The sequence below is a fragment of the Stenella coeruleoalba genome (genome assembly GCF_951394435.1).
Source record: "Stenella coeruleoalba genome assembly, chromosome: 4".
NCBI lineage: Eukaryota > Metazoa > Chordata > Mammalia > Artiodactyla > Delphinidae > Stenella > Stenella coeruleoalba.
This window is the reverse complement of record NC_137149.1, coordinates 108,986,172-109,011,343: the sequence shown is the minus strand read 5'-3', so window position 1 is coordinate 109,011,343 and position 25,172 is coordinate 108,986,172. Positions and strand designations below refer to the sequence as shown.

Genomic DNA, 25,172 nt, shown 5'->3' with positions numbered 1-25,172 from the left:
CTACACAATCTGTTCTGTCCCTCAGGGGCTCAGTCTCATTTGTGTTTTCTTATCTCAATATTGGTTTTATCCTTTAAATCAATTCATTATCATAAAGGTAGGTTTGCTAGAATATAGATTATAGAATTGTCTGGCAAGAAGCAGTGTATCCAGGTATGTTTGGGGGGTGGGTTCCTCTTGTGAACAGGCCGAAGCCCACTTGGATATGCTTTGGGGTAGATATCAGTAGCCCCTACTAGTCAGAAGGGCATGATGATTAGACACCTCTCCCCTCCAGCACACACAGACTCTTGATGCCAGGTTATAATGAATTATACTGAATTCTTCCCCACATGAAGATGCTTATGAGCAAGCACGGTCGTACAAATTGTTCTGCAGGTAGATGAAGCTCCAGTTCTCTCCTTTTTGGTCACCTGAAAGGTTTACCTTTCTTACCTTTTGCAGGAAAGGTTTACCTGAGGCAAGTGTGGCACTATTGCAGTGTCAGGATTCAGTGAACTGTGGGGAAACCAAAAGTCCTCTGACCCACTGGCTGGGCACAGGATGTTTAGAGATTAGGTGGCAACTACAGGACTTATTATATTACTCTACTGTTTTCATGTGTATCTAGGTGAGTGTCCCAAATCATCTGTTCCGAATAATTCTAATTTCACCAATGGTGACCCATTTCTAGCATCTGTTTTGCTAATTAACAAGCCATTAATTTCACCAATGAAAACCCTTTTCAATACTTGTTAAGCCAGTTGTCAAAACCTCTGGTGTTGATCAGCGATAAGAATAGCTGAAGGCTTGTAGAAGTTGCCTCTGATTAAATGGTACCAGGCTGACTACCCCTGGAGTATGAGTTTCTAATTAGGGCAACTGTAGTTAGACTGTAGTTTAAACTAACAGTGATACAATACCATGCTGTAAACAAATAGGACTTGTGAGGGGAATATCTCTTGTCCCAAGATGTTCAAGTATTTTGAATGTTCTTTCTAATCACTGGGCATCGTTACTCCTCCCTTCCAAAGAATGTCTCCTAGACTACAAAGAAAAGTGACAACTTTACTTTCTCAGTGGTTCAAACAAAGAAGAGCAGAGTGCACTGTTGTAAATAACACGAATGGAGACAGTCTGGTTTGATAGAAATACATTTGCAGCCATTGTAATGGATGAAATTGTAGAACTTTCTAAAGGGATAGGTATCTACTTTTCTGGCATGTAAACTTGGTCTCCTTCAAGTATGTAGTAAAAGAGATACTGGAAAAATGCAGAAAATAAATCCCCAGAAACCTCGATGTGGTTCCTTGTTTCTCATTTTTTTGTGGTAAATACTGCTCACAATTTGCAGACCAAATAAATGCATAGCAACTTGAAACTCTGACCACCATTTGTCTGTTTTTTTCTTGGTAATTTTGTGTGCCAGTTCAGACAAACTGATAACTTGTCCCATTGAGGACAAAAAGACAAATAAAGGGAATAGATGATAAACCTTCCTAACCAACCTGAAAAAGAAAATATTCATGGAAACTAGGATTCTTAATTAGCCAAGGGCCATGAGAAACAAGTTTATGAAAGGCCACTTGAAAATTAGGATTGCAAACACATCTGAATTTTTACATTGTTCAAGGTAGATAGAAAATTAATTTCCCTACGTAGTATCTCTAGCAACTCAATGATAAAAAACCTTATGTCAAGCTCTTTGGGAGGATTTGGATATGAGTTAGTGATTTTGTTGATACTTGTGTCCTAGAGAACAGGGTTCAAATTATGATGTACGTTATTTTAAAGACAGATGTGAATGAATCGGTTACTATCAATCATGGTGGACTGCTTATTCTTGGAATAATTCTACACTTTGTAGATGCCACATCTTTGAATATATTTCCTCTAGCCTGTACTGTTTTATTCTTGTTCTCACCCTGACCTCTCCAATCTGAACTATATAATTTTGTTTTACATCTTTATTGGAGTATAATTGCTTTACAGTGGTGTGTTAGTTTCTGCTTTATAATAAAGTGAATCAGTTATACATATACATATGTTCCCATATCTCTTCCCTCTTGCATCTCCCTCCCTCCCACCCTCCCTATCCCACCTCTCCAGGCGGTCACAAAGCACGAGCTGATCTCCCTGTGCTATGCGGCTGCTTCCCACTAGCTATCTACCTTATGTTGGGTAGTGTATATATGTCCATGCCTCTCTCTCGCTTTGTCACAGCTTACCCTTCCCCCTCCCCATATCCTCAAGTCCATTCTCTAGTAGGTCTGTGTCTTTATTCCTGTCTTACCCCTAGGTCTTCATGACATTTTTTTTTTCTTAAATTCCATATACGTGTGTTAGAATACGGTATTTGTCTTTTTCTTTCTGACTTCACTCTGTGTGACAGACTCCAGGTCTATCCAGCTCATACAAACAGCTCAATTTCGTTTCTTTTTATGGCTGAGTAATATTGCATTGTATATATGTGCCACATCTTCTTTATCCATTCATCTGATGATGGACACTTAGGTTGTTTCCATCTCCGGGCTATCATAAATAAAGCTGCAATGAACATTTTGGTACATGACTCTTTTTGAATTATGGTTTTCTCAGGGTATATGCCCAGTAGTGGGATTACTAGGTCGTATGGTAGTACTATTTGCAGATTTTTAAGGAACCTCCATACTGTTCTCCACAGTGGCTGTATCAATTTACATTCCCACCAACAGTGCAGGAGGGTTCCATTTTCTCCACACCCTCTCCAGCATTTATTGTTTCTAGATATTCTGATGATGGCCATTCTGACTGGTGTGAGATGATATCTCATTGTAGTTTTGATTTGCATTTCTCTAATGATTAATGATGTTGAGCATTCTTTCACGTGTTTGTTGGCAGTCTGCATATCTTCTTTGGGGAAATGTCTATTCAATTCTTCTGCCCATTTTTGGATTGGGTTGTTTGTTTTTTTGTTATTAAGCTGCATGAGCTGCTTATAAATTTTGGAGATTAATCCATTGTCAGCTGCTGCATTTGCAAATATTTTCTCCCATTCTGAGGGTTGTCTTTTGGTCTTGTTTATGGTTTCCTTTGCTGTGCAAAAGCTTCGAAGTTTCATTAGGTCCCATTTGTTTATTTTTGTTTTTATTTCCATTTCTCTAGGAGGTGTGTCAAAAAGGATCTTGCTGTGATTTATGTCATATAGTGTTCTGCCTATGTTTTCCTCTAAGAGTTTGATAGTTTCTGGGCTTACATTTAGGTCTTTAATCCATTTTGAGCTTATTTTTGTGTATGGTGTTAGGGAGTGATCTCATCTCATACTTTTACATATACCTGTCCAGTTTTCCCAGCACCACTTATTGAAGAGGCTGTCCTTTCTCACTGTACATTCCTGCCTCCTTTATCAAAGATAAGATGACCATATGTGCGTGGGTTTATCTCTGGGCTTTCTATCCTGTTCCACTGATCTATCTTTCTGTTTTTGTGCCAGTACCATACTGTCTTGATTACTGTAGCTTTGTAGTATAGTCTGAAGTCAGGGAGTCTGATTCCTCCAGCTCCGTTTTTCTTTCTCAAGATTGCTTTGGCTATTCAGGGTCTTTTGTGTTTCCATACAAAATTGTGAAATATCTTGTTCTACTTCTGTGAAAAATGCCAGTGATAGGTATTGCATTGAATCTGTAGATTGCTTTGGGTAGTATAGTCATTTTCACAATGTTGATTCTTCCAATCCAAGAACATGGTATATCTCTCCATCTTTTTGTGTCATCTTTAATTTCTTTCATCAGTGTCTTATAATTTTCTGCATACAGGTCTTTTGTCTCCTTAGGTAGGTTTATTCCTAGATATTTTATTCTTTTCGTTGCAATGGTAAATGAGAGTGTTTTGTTGATTTCACTTTCAGATTGTTCATCATTAGTGTATAGAAATGCCAGAGATTTCTGTGCATTAATTTTGTATCCTGCTACTTTACCAAATTCATTGATTAGCTCTAGTAGTTTTCTGGTAGCATCTTTAGGATTCTCTATGTAGAGTATCATGTCATCTGCAAATAGTAACAGCTTTACTTCTTCTTTTCCGATTTGGATTCCTTTTATTTCCTTTTCTTCTCTGGTTGCTGTGGCTCAAACTTCCAAAACGATGTTGAATAAGAGTGGTGAGAGTCGGCAAACTTGTCTTCTTCCTGATCTTAGTGGAAATGCTTTCAGTTCTTCACCATTGAGGACGAAGTTGGCTGGGGTTTGTCATATATGGCCTTTATTATGTTGAGGAAAGTTCCCTCTATGCCTACTTTCTGCATGGTTTTTATCATACATGGGTGTTGAATTTTGTTGAAAGCTTTCTCTGCATCTATTGAGATGATCATATGGTTTTTCTCCTTCAATTTGTTAATATGGTTTATCACATTGATTGATTTGTGTATATGAAGAATCCTTGCATTCCTGGAATAAACCCCACTTGATCATGGTGTATGATCCGTTTAATGTGCTGTCGGATTCTGTTGCTAGTATTTTGTTGAGGATTTTTGCATCTATGTTCATCAGTGATAATGGCCTGTAGTTTTCTTTCTTTGTGACATCCTTGTCTGGTTTTGGTATCAGGGTGATGGTGGCCTCGTAGAATGAGTTTGGGAGTGTTCCTCCCTCTGCTCTATTTTGGAAGAGTTTGAGAAGGATAGGTGTTAGTTCTTCTCTAAATGTTTGATAGAATTCACCTGTGAAGCCATCTGGTCCTGGGCTTTTGTTTGTTGGAAGATTTTTAATCACCGTTTCAATTTCAGTGCTTGTGATTGGTCTGTTCATATTTTCTATTTCTTCCTGATTCAGTCTTGGCAGGTTGTGCATTTCTAAGAATTTGTCTATTTCTTCCAGGTTGTCCATTTTATTGGCATAGAGTTGCTTGTAGTAATCTCTCATGATCTTTTGTATTTCTGCAGTGTCAGTTGTTACTTCTTTTTCACTTCTAATTCTATTGATTTGAGTCTTCTCCCTTTTTTTTTTTTGATGAGTCTGGCTAATGGTTTATCAATTTTATTTTCTCAAAGAACCAGCTTTTAGCTTTATTGATCTTTGCTGTCGTTTCCTTCACTTCTTTTTCATTTATTTGTGATCTGATTTTTATGATTTCTTTCCTTCTTCTAACTTTGGTGTTTTTTTGTTCTTCTTTCTCTAATTGCTTTAGGTGCAAGGTTAGGTTGTTTACTCGAGATGTTTCCTGTTTCTTAAGGTAGGATTGTATTGCTATAAACTTCCCTCTTAGAAATGCTTTTGCTGCATCCCATAGATTTTGGGTCGTCGTGTCTCCATTGTCATTTGTTTCTAGGCATTTTTTTATTTCCTCTTTGATTTCTTCAGTGATCACTTCGTTATTCAGTAGTGTATTGTTTAGCCTCCATGTGTTTGTATTTTTTACAGATCTTTTCCTGTAATTGATATCTAGTCTCATAGTGTTGTGGTCGGAAAAGATACTTGATACAATTTCAATTTTCTTAAATTTACCAAGGCTTGATTTGTGACCCAAGATATTATCTAACCTGGAGAATGTTCCATGAGCACTTGAGAAAAATGTGTTTTCTGTTGTTTTTGATGGAATGTCCTATAAATATCAATTAAGTCCATTTGTTTAATGTATCATTTAAAGCTTGTGTTTCCTTATTTATTTTTATTTTGGATGGTCTGTCCATTGGTGAAAGTGGGGTGTTAAAGTCCCCTACTATGAATGTGTTACTGTCGATTTCCCCTTTTATGGCTGTTAGTATTTGCCTTATGTATTGAGGTGCTCCTATGTTGGGTGCATAAATATTTACAATTGTTATATCTTCTTCTTGGATTGATGCCTTGATCATTATGTAGTGTCCTTCTTTGTCTCTTGTAATAGTCTTTATTTTAATGTCTATTTTGTCTGATATGAGAATTGCTACTCCAGCTTTCTTTTGGTTTCCATTTGCATGAAATAACTTTTTCAATCCCATTGCTTTCAGTGTGTGTGTGTCTCTAGGTTTGAAGTGGGTCTCTTGTAGACAACAAGTATATGGGTCTTGTTTTTGTATCCATTCAGCCAATCTGTGTCTTTTGGTGGGAGCATTTAGTCCATTTACATTTAAGGTAATTATCGATATATATGTTCCTATTTCCATTTTCTAAATTGTTTTGGGTTCGTTATTGTAGGTCTTTTCCTTCTCTTGTGTTTCTTGCCTAGAGAAGTTCCTTTAGCAGTTGTTGTAAAGCTGGTTTTGTGGTGTTGAACTCTCTCAGCTTTTGCTTGTCTGTAAAGGTTTTAATTTCTCCATCAAATCTGAATGAGATCCTTGCTGGGTAGAGTAATCTTGGTTGCAGGTTTTTCTCCTTCATCACTTTAAATATGCCCTGCCAGTCCCTTCTGGCTTGCAGAGTTTCTGCTGAAAGATCAGCTGTTAACCTTATGGGGATTCCCTTGTGTGTTATTTGTTGTTTTTCCCTTGCTGCTTTTAATATGTTTTCTTTGTATTTAATTTTTGACAGTTTGGTTAATATGTGTCTTGGCATATTTCTCCTTGGATTTATCCTGTATGGGACTCTCTGTGCTTTCTGGACTTGATTAACTATTTCCTTTCCCATATTAGGGAAGTTTTCAACTATAATCTCTTCAAATATTTTCTCATTCCCTTTCTTTTTCTCTTCTTCTTCTGGAACCCCTATAATTCGAATGTTGGTGCGTTTAATGTTGTCCCAGAGGTCTCTGAGACTGTCCTCAGTTCTTTTCATTCTTTTTTCTTTTTACTGCTCTGCAGTACTTATTTCCACTATTTTATCTTCCAGGTCACTTATCCGTTCTTCTGCCTCAGTTATTCTGCTATTGATCCCATCTAGAGTATTTTTCATTTCATTTATTGTGTTGTTCATCATTGTTTGTTTCATCTTTAGTTCTTGTAGGTCCTTGTTAAATGTTTCTTGCATTTTGTCTATTCTATTTCCAAGATTTTGGATCATCTTTACTATCATTATTCTGAATTCTTTTTCATGTAGACTGCCTATTTCCTCTTCATTTGTTAGGTGTGCTGGGATTTTATCTTGCTCCTTCATCTGCTGTGTGTTTTTCTGTCTTCTCATTTTGCTTATCTTACTGTTTTTGGGGTCTCCTTTTTGCAGGCTGCATGTTCGTAGTTCCCGTTGTTTTTGGTGTCTGTCCCCAGTGGGTAAGGTTGGTTCAGTGGGTTGTGTAGGCTTCCTGGTGGAGGGGACTAGTGCCTGTGTTCTGATAGATGAGTCTGGGTCTTGTGTTTCTGGTGGGCAGGTCCACGTCTGGTGGTGTGTTTTGGGGTGTCTGTGGACTTATTATGATTTTAGGCAGCCTCTCTGCTAATGGGTGGGGTTGTGTTCCTGTCTTGCTAGTTGTTTGGCATAGGATGTTCAGCACTGCAGCTTGCTGGTCGTTGAGTGAAGCTGGGTGCTGGTGTTGAGATGGAGATGTCTGGGAGATTTTCGCCATTTGATATTATGTGGAGCTGGGAGGTCTCTTGTGGACCATGTCCTGAAGTTGGCTCTCCCACCTCAGAGGCACAGCACTGACTCCTGGCTGCAGCACCAAGAGCCTTTCATCCACACGGCTCAGAATAAAAGGGAGAAAAAGTAGAAAGAAAGAATTAGTAGAAGTAGAAAGAAAGAAAGAAAGAAAGAAAGAAAGAAAGAAAGAAAGAAAGGAGGGGGGAGGGAGGGAGGAAGGGAGGAAGGAAGGAGGAAGGAAGGAAAAAAAGAAAGAAGATAAAGTAAAATAAAATAAAGTAAGATAAAATATAATAAAGTTATTAAAATAAAAAAATAATTATTAAGAAAAAAAGAGAAAAAAATTAAAAACAAACTAAAAAAAGGACTGATAGAACCCTCGGACAAATGGTGGAAGCAAAGCTATACAGACAAACTCTCACACAGAAGCATACACTTACACATTCACAAAAAGAGGAAAAGGGGAAAAAATCATAAATCTTGCTCTCAAAGTTCACCTCCTTAATTTGGGATAATTCGTTGTCTATTCACGTATTCCACAGATGCAGGGTACATCAAGTTGATTGTGAAGCTTTAATCCGCTGCTTCTGAGGCTGCTGGGAGAGATTTTCCTTTCTCTTCTTTGTTCTCACAGCTCCCAGGGGCTCAGCTTTGGATTTGGCCCCGCCTCTGCGTGTAGGTCGCTGGAGGGCGTCTGTTTTTTGCTCAGACAGGACGGGGTTAAAGGAGCCGTTGATTCGGGTCCTCTGACTTACTCAGGTCGGAGGGAGGGGGGGGCACGGAGTGCGGGGCGGGCCTGCGGCGGCAGAGGCCGGCGTGACGTTGCACCAGCCTGAGGCGCGCCGTGCGTTCTTCCGAGGGAATTGTCCCTGGATCACTGGACCCTGGCAGTGGCAGGCTGCACAGGCTTCCCGGAAGGGGGGTGTGGACAGTGACCTGTGCTCGCACACAGGCTTCTTGGTGGCGGCAGCAACCGCCTTAGGATCTCATGCCCGTCTCTGGGGTCCGCGCTTTTAGCCGCGGCTCGCGCCCATCTCTGGAGCTCCTTTAAGCAGCGCTCTTAATCCCCTCTCCTCGTGCACCAGGAAACAAAGAGGGAAGAAAAAGTCTCTTGCCTCTTCGGCAGGTCCAGACTTTTCCCCGGACTCCCTTCCGGCTAGACGTGGGGCACTAACCCGCTGCAGGCTGTGTTCACGCCGCCAACCCCAGGCCTCTCCCGGCGCTCCGACCGAAGCCCGATCCTCAACTCCCAACCCCGCCCGCCACGGCGGGTGAGCAGACAAGCCTCTCAAGCTGGTGAGTGCCGGGTCATCACCCATTCTCTGTGCGGGAATCTCTCCGCTTTGCCCTCCGCACCCCTGTTGCTGCGCTCTCCTCCGCGGCTCCAAAGCTTCCCCCCCTCCGGCACCCGCAGTCTCCGCCCGCGAAGGGGCTTCCTAGTGTGTGGAAACCTTTCCTCCTTCACAGCTGCCTCCCACTGGTGCAGGTCCCGTCCCTATCCTTTTGTCTCTGTTTATTCTTTTTTCTTTTGCCCTACCCAGGTACCTGGGGGGGTTTCTTGCCTTTTGGGGGGTCTGAGGTCTTCTGCCAGCGTTCAGTAGGTGTTCTGTAGGAGTTGTTCCACGTGTAGATGTATTTCTGGTGTCTGAACTATATAATTTTTATTCTGCTAAGTTTAGGATTTCTTGGACAATAGGATAGTGAAGCCAGGGGGGAGACTTGGATTTGGATCTGTATCAATTCTGAGTCTTTGAAGTAGGGTCAGAGGGACAGATCCAACTAGGTAAGTGTGGTAAGTTAAACATGGTACTGAGTGAGGAGAGTAATGAAAAGATAATACTCTGTGAAACAGGGTTAGGAAGGATACAGCTCTTGTACCCACCAGCCCTACGCTTCCATGCCAAGAACAGCTATCACTAATTGAGCATGACGTCCTATTTTCTGGAAACTAGACAAGGCCTTGGACTTCTTTCCCACAAAGTATTCTAGGCAGCCAGTACACTGGAATGAATCGATATTTGTTGTCTAATTGCATGACCCATGTGGGGCATAAGAAACTTCAGAGCAGGCAATATCTGAAACAGCAGGCAAACAGGCCATAGGCATTGTTGGAGCAAGCTCCTGCCACTAAGTGGCTTGGAATGCTAGTCCTTTGGGGAGTGACAAGCAAAAGCAGGGCATGGAGCCCTCAGTTGTTAAGGGTCTGGGATGTGGGCAGGTAACCAAGCTGGGGAACAGAGCAGAGTTCTTGAACTAGTGGAGCCAAGGGCTCAAGAAGAAAGAAAAGTCCTGTTATCAGGACTGGGGGCAACACTGACGCTGGTTGACTGCAAGGGGAGCTTGGCGCTATTCCCTGGAGTAATGGGAGAGAAAGGGGAGAGAGTAAAAACCATCTTCATTGGGTGCCTGCTGTGTGGCAGGGACTGTTTGGTCCTTTACAGACTTGATCTGATTTCACAGGCAGCTTCCGTAATCCCTTCTGCTTAAGAGTAGATTTATTCCTGGGCTGGATCCAGGCCAAGCTGCAGAGCCTAGTGCCAGGCCAGAGCCATCACTTGTCACCTACACTCATTACTTGTCTTTTGAAATTCCCAGCTGGATTTTAAGCATTTGAGGGAACGCTTCTTTGTATTCTCCTCAGTGTCCTACTTGCTTCAGGCACTCGGTAAATATTTGTTAATTGATTGCTGTACCCTGGTACATGCAACCTCTGCATTAGAAGAAACCTACTTCTGGGGATTGTGTCTCTGAGACCAAATGCTGATTGTCTTTGCACCACTATCTTATGAAGTCATTGAATGAGCAGGTGACAACAGGAAGAAGTAAAGTCCAGATCTAAATATGTCATAAGTGATTGGACAGAATCCACCCAATGGATGCTCTCCACACTAACCTATGTAAGGAAGTGTCTGGGCTGAAAACTACAAAAGTCATGAAAGGAAACAGTATAGAATTCTTACCACCTGTCTAAGCTGGGACTTCACAAGTCCCAGGATATGTCCTCCACCCTTTCTTCACCTCAGTGTATCTTTTGTGTTGTCTGAAATTCCCATAGTGCTTACCTGCATCTTTGAGTCAGATCCACGAGAATATATGTTAAAATACAGTCAGTGTCTGAAGATCTAAATTAAACCAGTATCAGTCCAATGTTTAGCAAAATCAAGACTTTATTACTCTTTCTGTAGGGGCTGTCAGATGTGGCAAAATTATTTGAGAGGATACTGGTGTCTAAATTAAAAATAACCCTAAAAGACAGGCCCAATCACCATTTCTCAATCTGGACCATCTCCCATTATATATCCATGGTGGGTACTGAGACATGCAGGTGAAATAACAGGGGCTTTGGTCTTAGATGATAGTTTTACTTTGCCACTTACTTATTTGGACAAGGTAATTAACCTCTCTGATTCTTGGTTTCTTTGTCTCTAGAATGAGGATAACAACGCCTACATGCACAATTTTTATAAGGATTTAAGAGAATGATACAAACTGTGCATGTAGTGGATGTCCAATAAAATATGGGTGTTATTACTAAACTTTTGATTGGTTTTTGGCAATTAGGAGATGAACCCCTTCTCATCTGTTTTGATTCTCTTCTGACTTTTCCTTTATCCAAAAACCAAATCAACAAACAAAATACAAAGTCATTGTGATACATTTTTTGTTCTCTTTATTAATTGGATATGGAAGTATTTGTCATTTATTCTTTTATCTCTCAGGCAATATGTACCATAATGTATGTGCAAATGCAAACATTTACGTATATGCTTATAGTTAGAGCATTTTATACAAACCATTAGGGAATTCACAGTAGAAAGACAAGAGCAAGATGTGTCTTTGATCTACAGATGCTGCTGAAAGAAGCAAACGTGAATCCCAAAATGCAAATGTTGAGGATGTCTCCCTACCACACCCCCATCTCTGCCATGTACCTCCTTTAAAATTACAGTTTTGAGTATTTGTTCTAGCTTTCAGCCATCTTTCAGTCCTAAGTGATCTTCTTACTTAGGAGCTGTCTCTCGTCTCTCTTAGGCAACCATGACAAATCAGAGTGAGATGTACTAAGGCAATTCTAACCCAACAGCATCTTGGTACGCCTTTTTCACTTAAAGAAGAATATAAACTCATGATAAAAGAGAGCCTGCTATGTTGTATGTATATGTGTGTGGCCCTAGTCACTATAGAACTGTTTAATATTCTGCAAAAATATTTTTACAATCTTAGTTTCAGTTACTATAATCATGACAATAAATTTTCACGCCCTGGCACCTATTAAATTAGCAACCAAGTTCTTTTCTTGAGCTATTATTCAAATGGATTCAGTTTGCATTCAAATTAATCTCAAGATCATAGAAATTAACAATGGGAAAAGTACATTAAATCACCTAGTCTATTTCTTTGCTAGGGGAGAATTGATCTTTACATCATAATCTCTAGTGCTTTGTCCAGCCTGTTTTAGATGTCTTGAATAAGTGTTATTCTGATTCTGGGTGGTCATCTCATCAAATTCCAGGGGAAATTCTTTTTCACAGCCTACTAGAATATATATGGATTTTCCGATGCTGTGCAATTTGCCAGTGTTCAGAGCCGCCAGGAATCAGACAATGAATTTTTCAGAGGAGTATGTGTGTGCATGTATGCAGGTACGTGTGTGTGCGTGTGTGTGTGCGTGCGCATATTGAAGGGGGTTGGGTAGGCCATGTGAGGGGTAGAGAAAGACAAAAAGAGGACATCCTGAGAAGGATGGTACATTTGATTATATTTGAGATTTGACAGTTGTTTGTTTTCATTTTGTAATATCCTGAGTGGCTCGGGGAATTCAAGGGAGAAGTTGATATAATCACAAAGCCAAGAGAGAGGCAATGCAATTTGAGTAGTAATTGTGAAGTTTTTATGAGATCATATCTAGAAGCCAAATTAAAAAATCTTTACCATAAGAGTATATTTTATTAATCTTACATAGGGCTAGTTTAAGTTATAGGCTCTAAAGTAGAAAGAGTGTGGGCATTCTAATGTTAGCTATTTTTCTGTCTTTATAATTCAGTTGCAGCATTCCAGTTAGACAAATAGGAAGGTAGATAGACAGACAGACAGACAGACAGATAGGTGGAATAAGTTACTATATTCACCATCCAGCTCAAGAAACAGAACATTAGTACAATGAACGCTTCCTTTTTTTTAATTGAACTATAGTTAATTTATAGTGTTGTGTTAATTACTGCTGTTAATCACAGCAAAGTGATTCAGTTATACATATATATATATATTCTTTTTTATATTCTTTTCCATTATGGTTTATCATAGGATATTGAATATAGTTCTCTGTGCTATACAGTAGGACCTTGTTGTCCATCCATTCTATATATAAAAGGTTACATCTGCTAACCCCATCCTCCCACTGCATCCCTCCCCCAACCCCCTCCCCCTTGGCAACCACCAGTCTGTTCTCTATGTCTGTGATTCTGTTTCATAGATAGGTTCATATGTGTCATATTTTAGATTCCACGTATAAGTGATAGCGTATGGTACTTGTCTCTCTCTTTCTGACTTACTTCACTTAGTATGATAATCTCTAGGTCCATCCATGTTGCTGAAAAATGGCATTATTTCCTTCTTTTTTATGACTGAGTAGTATTCCACAGTGAACCCTTTCTTGATTGCTGTTGTATTGAACTCAAATGTTCTCTGTTTTCTTATTTACAAAATGAGATAAACAGAAGGTATGAATCAAATCAATTCATAAATGTTAGGGTGCAACAAAAATAAAACACATTTTATGATCTTATTAGAACATGTGTTTTATTCAAATTTAACAAGTCTAGTAGAAGACTGGGAAGGAGTTGGTGCCCCAGAACTGACATGAAAAGCATAAGGCTCTCTTCTTTAAGAATCTCATGGAATCTAAGGATCAGAAAGCACTTTAGATTCATTCACCCTCTGTTGTGCTGCTTGAATTCCCACTTTAGCATCCAGGACAAGTAGTTGTTCAACTCCTGCTTGAATATCTTCTGTGACGAAAAAATCATTAGTACTCAAGGCTTCAGTAATAATGGTTTGAAGGTTCTTATTTCCAGTGAGACCCGAACTCTGCCTGCTCAACACTTTTATCCATGAGTCTAACAGTTAAGGGCTGAACAGAACTAATCTAATTGCTTATAACAGCTCTTCACACATTTGAACACAGTTGTCATTGCCCCTTCCTCAACCCTCTAGGTGCTCCCACCCCCAGTTCTTTAAGCTAATCCACTCTCTCCCAGACAAGGTCACTCCTTCTGCTTGGCTTGCACCTGTCTTAAGTGGTGGCGCCAGGCAAACCCATTCTTCACCGTCTTCCTGAAATACGTTCCTTCAGTGCCTGAGACATAACAAGGGCTTAATATATAATTGCTAAATGGATAAGCTTAGTTTAGCCAATCATGAAGCATATTTATCTATATTGTAAACCTTAGTCTAGAAAACCTCATTTTCTTTAGCACCTCCCATATCATTCTCTTTCCAAGTCTCAGTCCTCAGAAAAGATGAAAATACAACCTTTGCTTCCAAATTCTTCAGTCTCTCAGTAACTGATCCATCCTTTCTGATAAGCCAAAAACACAGCAAGCATTATTTCAAGCCTTCCTGTCTTCCACCTACTCTTCGAAAAAAGGAAAACAGTTTGCATTGAACATATACAGAATTCCCTCAGTGGCCAGCTGACATGTACTGGGTCTGAGCTGTGCCCACACTACAGAGCCCTCATATGACCTCTAGAGGACGTGGCATAGATTTTACAGCAATGGCTGGTGTTACTCAGGTTGCTGCTGGCGTCAGGGAGGTCTTTGTGCAAAACAGTAAAAAGGGCCTCTCTGGTGCCTCAGAGAAAAGTCCCCACCTCAGTGTTCTGGCAGCCCCACTTCCTTCTCCATCAGGCACCTTGTGGGCTCAACTCTCAGACAAGCCAGTAAATCAGATGACTGATAATAGAAAAAGCTCTTGGAAACATTTGTTGGTTAAAGGGTGATGTCATGAAAAGAAACAGACCAAATGCTAATAATTACTTTAAGGGGAATGAACCACACGAATTCCTTTACATTTAGCCATGCCTGCAAACCCAGTCCACTTTGCTCAGATGTGTGCATTTTTACACAGAAAAGTGTTAACAGAGCCCTGAAGGATGGGGAAGACTTGTAACCTGAAAGGGGACCTTCTATGGGTCCTGATGCTGTTGAGCCCACTGACTACAGGATCACTGCTTTTTTTTTTTATATATATATAAATTTATTTATTCATTTATTTATTTTTGGCTGCGTTGGGTCTTCGTTGCTATGCATGTGCTTTCTCTAGTTGCGGCGAGCGGGGGCTACTCTTCATTGTGGTGCGCGGGCTTCTCATTGCGGTGGCTTCTCTTATTGTGGAGCACGGGCTCTAGGTGCACAGGCTTCAGTAGTTGTGGTGCGCAGGTTCAGTAGTTGTGGTGCACGGGCTTAGTTGCTCTGTGGCATGTGGGATCTTCCCGGACCAGGGCTCGAACCCATGTCCCCTGCACTGGCAGGCAGATTCTTAACCACTGTGCCACCAGGGAAGTCCAGATCACTAGCTTTTGCTGTTCAGTTAACTGTTACTGCACAGACAGGATGTGGAGATGTAACGACCCCAGCAGGTTGCCTGCTGCTTGATGGTCCCGAGGCTCAAGCCCAGATATTTGTCTGGTGATGAAAAGCTGAGCTCATAAAGAAGTGGAGAGTGCTGGGAGAAAGCATGAGCACATCCCTTGTAGGGAGGCCAGATGTTAGATCAATCATGTCTTCCAGCAGCTGCAGTGACTGGGGGGGAATGAAATGTTAATTTATGCTCTTCACCGTCAGCAGCCTGAAAATGAGTTCTATAATCTGTCTGATTCTCAGGCCCACGTAGCTGCCGATCTGTAACCTTTGGGCTCCAGTCAGGGGCAAACCCTTCCACTGCCATGGCCATCATTGGGATTAGCAGACCAGGCCCTCCTTCCTAACTTCCTTTTTGCCCCCCATGCTCTCCCGCGAGTTCTGCCTACCTTCCCCCTGTACAAATCTGAGATGCCCCGGTAGCAGGACAATAAAGAAAACTTCACATCCACGTGGAACAGTTAGTGACTGACTGAAAATGCTTTTCTACAACCCACAGGGACACAATGATGTGTGTGAAAATAAAATAGGTTTATTTCATGTGGTTTTAAGAGGTCATTTGGGACAACAGAAAATAGCACCCAGCTTTGTAGCACTGGAAGGTTGAACTTGCAGTTTGTTTATAATTTTTTTCCTCAAGAAACGCCTATAATCTGTTTTTTTGGGGGGAGGGGGTTGGAGAAGAGGTAATGGAATTATCAGCAAGAAAACCAGAATTCACCCCCTAGCAATATGAATAATTAGAAGTTCTTGAATGGAAATTGGCAAGGTTACAGATGACACAACATTTGTTGATGTAAAATGGGATGTCCCCAGAGGCATAGATAGCTTTAATCCTTCTTCTCCGAGAGCTTTTATGAACCCGGGAATAAGCTGTTATTTTGTATTTTGTATCTTTGTGGCAGGTGCCCTGGATAGCAACAAAGATATATTTACTAAAGTTCTCTTTCTAGACAGAGCCAGAAGACTCACAGGGCTGTACTTTGCACTGAATTGTGCGTATAATACGCCAAAGCTAATTTCCATTTGCTTTTAGTTTGTGTTCTGTCACATACAGGGCACCCTGTACAGTTTAGCCATGTGCTTGACCTTGATGAAGTTCTCTGTTCATTTCCTGATTCATTTCCTGATTTCTGCAAGTGTTTCTTCCTCGGAGGTGTTGCGAGGAAAGGTGACATGATCGGAGTTTTAGAGAGGCTGGTGGGAGGTGTTCTTGGCAGGGTGTGTGGGAAAGTCAGATTGAGCAGACTGAGTGAGGAACTCCTGCTGGGGGGACCTCTTACGCTGATGGCTCTTGCTCCAAGAGCTTGGAAAAATGTTATGGCTTTGGGTCATGGAGAACAGGTTTGTGCCATTATTTCTAAGGCTCGTTGGCTCTTGCTGTCAACTTGCCAAGGTTCAATGATTATTCCCCAAATCACAAAGAAACCCGACCTCAAGGGGCAATCTCTGCAGTGTGTCCAAATTCATATTCACTCATTTCTAAGCCTTCTACAGATCATGTCTCAGTGGAAATCATCTTTGAGCATACTGTATCCACTTCAGTGTGCACTTGTCTTCTCCGTGCTCTGGTACAGCACTGAAGACATTCTCGGACTGTGAGAAGTGCATCTTACTTCCATGGCCCCTCCGTGGGCACAGGCTTCAGTGAGGACTGGTCCATCTCTGAGGCCCAGACACTGCACTTGTCGCTCTTACCCACTCTCTTTGCGTTGCTCTTAAATCTCACATACTGGCTCTTTGATCTCACTGAGATGGCTACGCTCTTGATTTTCCACCTGGACTTGTCAGCACTCTGATCTCCACTGCTTGTTCTTTCCAGGCTACATTTCATGGCTCTCTCTTTCATTCAACATTCCAATTGGTGGAAGCGAGCTCTCCACCAACCTCACGTAGCTCAAAAGTAGAGGAGCCAGCACTGGAAGGCAGGCAGGCACTCCTGGCTCCAGATCACATGGTGTACGCTTTTAACCATAGTGTGGTATTAGAGCACTAACTCATTCTCTGAAAATTGAAAAACAGACAAAAAATTTGTTAACTTGAGTCACAGGCACAATGTCTTCTTCATAAAAATATCTTGTTTTTGAGAAATCTCTTTATGATCTAAAAGGCAAAGTAAAGATTGAGCATCTTTCTCAGGGTTCTGGCTGACCTGCCAAGCACTGGCAAGGCTGGCACCCGGAAGTCAGGACTCTTTGGCAGTAGGAGAAGCCTTAAGCTAGCAGGAATGGGGGAGAGAGAGCCCTGAGAGATGCATTCTTCTGTTTGGTAGGAAATATGATAAGAGATAAAATGGATATATGTCCTCAAATTTATTTGCATATTTTTTTCATATCTTTCCCCTGTCAATCAAATTTTCCACTTTGCTTTTTAAGTAAATTTTAACAAATGCTTCATCACTTATTTACTGTAATTATGGATGTGGCCTAATCTCCCTGTGCCCATTTCCCCCTCTGTAATGATAAACTTACGTCAGGAATAATGTGAGGAATAAATGAGTGTGTGCAAAGCTCTTAGCATAGTGCCTGGCATATCCATTAAAAATGTTCAATAAGTGTTAGCTGTCATCATCATTATCCTTTTAAAAAGTCATGGTAAACTCTTATGACTGATATATTTCAACATGAACCAAGTTTGAAACATATAAGCTGATCATTTGAGTTAGAGATTTATTTCGTTCTAATTAAAAAATGTAAAAAAAAAGAATATTTATTGAGCCTCATTGTACATCAGGCCCTCTGCTGGGAGTTTACGTACCGATTACCGACTTGATCTTAGCTAGCGTCAAGCCCATGAGCTACCTAAAGCAGAAACAAAGATTATTGCCATTTGATGTATGTGGAAACTGAGGCTAGAGAGAATAAGTGATTCCCAAAGTCATTCAGCTGATAAAAGGCAAATCAGGACTCAAATCCATGTTTTCTGACTTAAAACCCAATGCTTTCTCCATAATACCAGCCTGCCACTCTCCCCTGACCTGCATTTGTCCGTCTCTGCTGATTACCATGCTTTCCCCAAATTCTGGCTTTGGCATAATGACAACCTCAGTTCCTTTGCTTGTAGTTTCCGGGATCTGCTTTCATTCTCCTTGCTTTACAAAGAGTTTTAATTCGTAAAAAAGTTGTTTCTTTTACGTGTGAAATTTCTTGTCTTGCAATTTCTCAAATCTATAAATTCACTGTCTATATCCTGTATCTCATTAAAGAATTGGATGATGGCTATATTGAGTAATCTTTAGGGCTTATGCTGAGTAACTTGAAAAGGATCATTTGAAGATGGAGGTAAATTCAGAGCTGGTAGCTCTGCCATCTATGAGGAAGACTCAGAGTACCACAGTGCCCATGTGTGTGTTTTAGGTAATGAATGAAAATTTGCCGAGTTGTTCAGGTGATTGTAGCGAAAGGGTAACATGGGAGAATGTTTCTTTACAGAGTGAAACTTTAGTTTTGCAAAACTTAGTTTAGTTTCACTTTTGGCCTGGTTTTAACTTCACTCTTGCCTTTCCTCTTCTCTGGGCACGGCTCCATCCACTGTAACTCCCAGTGTCTCAGTCTTTCTAACAGTCCACTTGCATGAATCCTGAAGAGCCCCGAACGGGTCCAGCAACAGTCAAGGCTGCTGCTGTGTGCTGCACAGTTGCACTGGCTGCAGAAATGCAGCACCTTGAAGGGGACACCATGTCAGCTGGGTCCTGAGAGGGATGGGGCTAACCCCCTCAAATCCCTTTGTCATAGGCTGATGTCAGAGAATTGTTGAGCAATCTGGACAGTTTCTTGTCTGTTCCCGTGGGGAGAAAATGGTAAGGATCAGATACATGAGTGAGTCATTTGTATATTCATCCATTGTATATTCATCCATTCATCAAAAAGTTTTCCAGGCCTTCTATGTGTTTCTCTCTAGAATGTAAGCTCCCAATACCCAGCACAGGGCCTTACATGATAATTTTCTCTTGATTCAATGAATGAATGAGTGGAGAAAAAACACTGTGCTATGGGGCATGTAAGAGGGAGACTTAATTCCTCAGAGAAGACTCCAGGAGGAAGAGCTATGTAAGAGGAGACTTGAAGGACGAGTAGGCATTAGTCATGAAGTAAAGAAATGTTTGTTTGAGGATCTGTATCCCCCAGAGTCCTCATCATCAGAGAGGACAGAAAGTGGCAAAGATGGGCATAGCCAACCACAGAGAAACACTCCAGAATGAGAGATGCTGGCAACACAATAATAGAGCTGGACATAGGAAAAGGGGTAGCTAGATCTATTTTTTATTTGTTTATTCGACAAATACTTATTAGCACTTAATATGAGTTGGGTATTCTATGTGCTTTATAAATTCATCCTCATAGCAAAACTATTATTCCCATTTTACAGATGGGAAACCAAGGCACAAAGGAGTTAAATAACTTACCCAAGGGCATGTGGTAAGTGGTAGGTAGAGCCAGGATCCAAATCCAAGCAGCCCGGCTGCAGGGCCCATTTTCTTAATCCCATCACCATGCTAACCCTTGTGGATGAGCAAAATAGATGATCAGAGACTTGGTCATTCAAGGCAGGAAAGGCATAGTTATACCTGGACTCCTAGAAGTTATCTTTATACAGGGTAAGGAGGTTTCCTCTACCAAAACAGATAGATACTTTGTGATAATACAGTAACCTACTTCCTGTTGCGTTTAAAGAGGAAAAGGCTCTTCTTAACCTTTTCTGACTCCTGCTGTTGTTTGTGTGAAAAGGAGGAATAAGTAGAGAGAGAGAGGAGACTGGCTATATAAATGGGGGAAATTCTAGCTCAGCGTTTTGAGTATTCAGCCAGACTCTTTGTTCATTCCCAGAAAGTGATTCCTGCCAAAGCTTGCTCCTGTGTGCCCAAATCTAGGTCTGGACGTCACTTCTGCTCTACATTGCTTCAGGAACAATCAGAATCTCCAAATGATTTTTTTTTTTTTTTGTATCGTGGTAAGAACACTTAACATGAGATCCACCCCTCTTAACAAATTTTTGTGTGTACAGTACAGTATTGTTAATTGTAGGTACATTGTTGGACAACAAATTTCTGAAACTTATTCATCTTGCATGACTGTAATTTTATACCCATTGCATAGCAACTCTCCATTTCTTCCTCCCCCAGCCCCTGGCAACCACTACCCAAATAATTTTAAAGTGTCTGAAATGGTGGTGAGCAGAGTCGGGTTCAGAGATAATTTGAGGTTTCCTTCCCCCAAATTATCTAGACAAAAGCTTGATGGACATATTTGCAAAGTTCTAATAGATAGTTGTAATTATTACCCAGAAATAAAGAATTTGCCTATTTCTGACATTTCTAGAATTATACTAAAACAATTTTTATGTTTAAATTTTTAAAAATGCTGGCCAATTTCTCTTATAAACTTTTCCCCATGGAGCTCTTCTGACGTGCTGTGTTTGCCAGTGAGTGTAATGCATGTGACAGAGTCAGGAGGAATTGCTAAAAGGCCAATGTGGATAAGATTCATGGTATGAGCCTGTTGAAGGAGCGCTGGTGATTCAGATTTGCTGGATTGACAGAAATGACTTTTGGTGAAAACAGCATGTAGCTATTGTTTCCAATAGATTTTTCTTCTAACCTGTATTTAGTGAGTAGTCCCCACAGCCAATGGTCTACTGGCTTCTGGACCCAGGAGCTCAAGCTCATTTTTCTCTCCCTAAAAGCACTATCATTTCCAGATAGCAGTGCGTGTTAGAAACCTGTTCCTGGGGCTGCTTTGTCAGGAGAGGGAGATACAGAGTCTGTCGGGAACAAACAAAGACATCATTGACAGTGGTGATTTATCTTGCTACCTGCAACATGCCCTTTGGTTTGATAGCTGCCCGGGTTGGCTGGGATTATTTATCTTGCACGCACACTGATATATGGAGGTGAGCTCCTGGCAGGCTTCCTTCTTTTCTTCCTTCCCTGCCTGGCCAGGTTCCTCCGTTCACTCTTCCATATCAGAGAGCTGTCAGCCAGCATTGTCCTGGGCAATGAGAGGGGTGGGCAAGTGCTTCGAAATATCTTAGGAGAAATGATCTTCTTTGCAAGCAGGACTTGATCTAGTTTCTTTTTTTCTGTCGGTTCAGCCTTGGGAAATCAGAGATGCCTAGGAGAGTATCTGGCAGGTGTAAGGAATTTAGAACTGTGCCTCTCCAGCAGTGATCTCCTTTCAGCAGACCCTCCCTGTTCTTCTGCCTTTTCAAAGAATGGCTTCCTTCTGCTTGTCTGTGCTGCTTATTGGACTTATTTGCTAACATGTGACAGTTGCAGGAGAACCTCTGGCAGCAGCTCTCCTCCACTTGTGCCTTGGAAAATGCTACTCCCTCTGTTAAGATTATTGTGTCCCCCTTACTCCCGACTTCCCCTGGATAACTCCTGCTGGATATTACATATTCAGCTCAGGCATGACCTTTTCTTAGCATCGCTTGTCTGGTTTCCCATCTCAGACGGTGCCAAAAGTTTTTCAGGGCAATGGGAAGGTGGAGAAAGTGTTATTGTTCAGGGTCCCTGAGCATCTTTCCCCACTCCCAACACAGGGATGCAGTACAGACAGGCAGACAGACAGACACACACACACACTTTTGTGCTCTGCCCCCCAATGAGAATGGGGTCATAGCCTTGCTTTAGCCTACAAATCGTGAGCCTAGGGTCTATAAATGTTATCAGGATGGCAAGAAATGGAAATTGTTCTCAAAAGAAGCTGAGCAAAGTTTAATGAAGGGAATTTCCAGCAGTGTGGGTGAATTAAGGAACCAACAAGGGGTAAAAATCTCAGGGACTGGTGACAGGAGGAAGGGACAAGCCTCAGGAATAAAGCTATTGGAGCCTTGAGAGAGATGGAGCTGTGGCTGCAAAGAAGTTAAATCTCCCCTGGAAGCCTAGTGAGGCAGGGAGGGAGTAGGGGGAAATTCATATATCCTCCAAGTTGGGGAGGGGCAGTAGTAAAGGAAGCCTGGGTGGTGAGTCCATAGCGGGTCACACCTGTGGGGAACAGAGCAAGGCAGGGGAGAGTGGAGAATGCAGAACACGCGGGGCAGGGATGCAGGGGAGAGGTGGTCGTGGTGATGGAGAGTGGAACGTAGCCAGCATATGAACATACCTTTTCTTCTATGAACCCCTTTGGCAATCTGGAATGCTAACAGATCCTTTTTCAAAATAATGTTTCTAAATGCAAGAAATAGAATACAGAGCATTACAAAGGAAACCAATTATACTGAAATACAGTTATCAAAATACTAAAAATACAAAATTGTGATACAGTAATATATAATGCTTGTTTATTAACACATGGACTACAAAATCTAGGGGCAGAACTAACAGTTACCAAGCTTTCTAAGTCATGATAAGTGTGAATTATATTTCAAGATATCTGCAACAGCTGAAATGAATATGAAAATATCTGGTGTTTTAATTGTTGATAAAATCTTAGGTACTTTTTTTTTTTTTTTTGTGGTACGCGGGCCGCTTGTGGCCTCTCCCGTTGCGGAGCACAGACTCCGGACGCGCAGGCTCAGCGGCCATGGCTCATGGGCCCAGCCGCTCCGCGGCATGTGGGATCTTCCTGGACTGGGGCACGAACCTGTGTCCCCTGCATTGCCAGGCGGACTCTCAACCACTGCGCCACCAGGGAAGCCCGTCTTAGGTACTTTTAATACTACTGTGCTTTATTGCCTACCTTCACAGTTGAGGAAAATGCTAAATTTGAGTTGAGTAGAACTTAGTGATAATAGATCAATATATATAAATATAAAGTATTTATATAATATAATCAGTATATAATGTTTAGCCTAGTGCCTAGCGCCTGGCCCATGGTAAGTGCTCAATAATTTGGAACAATTATTATTAGTTAACCTCTAAAGCAGTGCACATCTAAGTTCACAGACCCTGAATTCTGTCCGAGGGCTCCTTAGGGGTCTGAAGGCCCCAGGTTGAGAGCACTTGCTTTAACTATAAGTGGAGGGATGTTAAATTCTAGTGGAGCGGTGCTGTAAGCCTGAGTGTGAGAGGGCAGCAGTGTAGCCAGAATCCTGCTTCTTCACAGGAGCAGGATCCTCCCTGTGCAGTCCCAGGGCCCTGGAAAATCCATGCTAAGCAATGATGCATCTGCTCAACCCTCTGGTCATGATCTACTTCTGTTAAATACTATATCCTTGGGTCTGCTAGAAATTAACTTCATGAGGACATAAAAATTTAAAAACTGGTTATTGCAGTATTATATACACATAAATATAAATGTAAATTTTATCCACTGTGTGGCTTAATGAATTTTCATGAACTGAACACACCGGTGTAAGCAGAACCTGTATCATTATCAGCATCCCAGAAGCCTCCCTCAGGTCGCCTTCCTGACACGCCACCTCCCCTAAGGATAACTACTATTCTGATTTCTAGCAACATAGAGTAGTTTTGCCTGTTTTGGTTCTTTTTATGAATAGAATGATATACTTTTTTTTGTCTCTGGCTTCTTTCTCTCAACGTCATACTTGTGAGATTCATCCATATCATTCCATGTAGCTGTAGATTTTTCATTCTTATTGCTGCATAGCATCCTGTTGTGTGAATATACCATAATTTACCCATTCTGCTGTTAATGAGGATCTGGAAGGTTTTGCATTCTCTGTCTTTTTCATTTTTGTCGTTCTGGTGATTGTGTATTGGTAGCTCTTTGTGGTTTTTTTCCTGGTGAATAGATACATTTTTACCCAGGTATTGGCCATTTGGATATCCTTGTTTATGAAGTGTCTGTATAAGTCTTTTGTCTATTTTCCTAATGTCTATATTTAGACAAATAATTTAATCATTCTCAGTTTCCTCATTGTTAAATTAGGACATTAATAGAACCCATGCAAAGGGTTATCATGACGATTAAGAGAGGTAGGCATGTAAAATGTTTAGCCTAGTGCCTAGCGCCTGGCCCACGGTAAGTGCTCAATAATTTGGAACAATTATTATTAGTTAATCACTAAAGCAGTGCACATTGTGGATACTCTATGCTTGCTGCATAATCGAATTTTTAAAATATCACTGTAACAGCACTGTGAGTAGAATCTGCTAATCTTGGCTATAGCTGGGTGGGAAGCTCAATGGCTTGGGGATGGGATGAAGGAGAATTTCTTATTTTTTATTCTCTTTGGTACCTTTTGAATTTTGTACTATGTGAATGAATTTTCTACTAAAACACATGAAACTAAAGTCCAAAACGAATAGCTGAAATAGAAATGGAAATAATCTAGAGTTCAGTTGAATCATGAGCTATGCTACGTGTGCTGCCGTGTACACCCAGGATGTACATGGAGAATGGGCATGTGTAACTCTGGTGAAGAGGAAACCTTTTGAAGAAATAAGTTTAGTTAGTAAGGTGTGATGTCCGTGTATTTTGTAAAAGTTATGATAAGGGAAGTAGGAGTAAATTATGACATAGGGATAATGTTTGAGTGAGCTTAATGAGATGGGATGTGAATTTAATGTTGGGAAACAAAAAAGTATCAGGAGAGAGAAGTGGGATGGAATGCCTTAGTCATGTTCAGTCCAGCCTCTCAGGGTTCCAAGAAGTTTGAAAGGACATATTTTGGTCCAGAGTTCTCGAGGGTGAAGGAACACATCTCTGTGTCTCTTGGAGCTTTGTTATGCATAAAAAGGCATTTGCCTTTCTTGGTGAATTTTATGTTGCACTTATCCAAGATAGGTCGCTTTTCAGTGACCCAGAAGGAGAAGCAACAGAACTCTATCAGGGTGTGTTTCTAAATTATTATTACTAATGACAATACTGAAATTAACGTCCTAATTTGCAGAACGTTTTTCACAACGTATCAAGTACTGTTAAATATGTGCTCTTATTTGCTTTTCATACTAACTCCTGAGAAAGATAGCTGTGGTTATCTCCATTTTACAGGTGGAAGAACTAAAGGAAATGAGGGAGCCAGGACTAAAAGCTAGGTTAGTGCTGGAAAAAGGCCGAAGTACAATTCATAAGGTGACTGTTATGCCTGTGACAGTCACCTTGAGACAAGCTGTTTGAATGGAGAATGATGACTGGAGAATAATGAGAATAATGAATGGAGATGTTTGAAATGGAGAGTTCAGTGA

General features: G+C 41.1%; 1 long non-coding RNA gene across 1 annotated transcript in view; it reads left to right on the top strand.

Annotated features, from left to right (window-relative positions):
• The first annotated feature begins 8,578 nt into the window (after positions 1–8,578).
• The window catches only part of LOC307185245, a 372,576-nt gene continuing 355,982 nt past the window's right edge, over positions 8,579–25,172 (top strand). Inside the window, exon 1 of the long non-coding RNA XR_013827925.1 lies at positions 8,579–8,738. This is a non-coding gene — a long non-coding RNA (uncharacterized lncRNA). The remainder of the gene's footprint in view (positions 8,739–25,172) is intronic.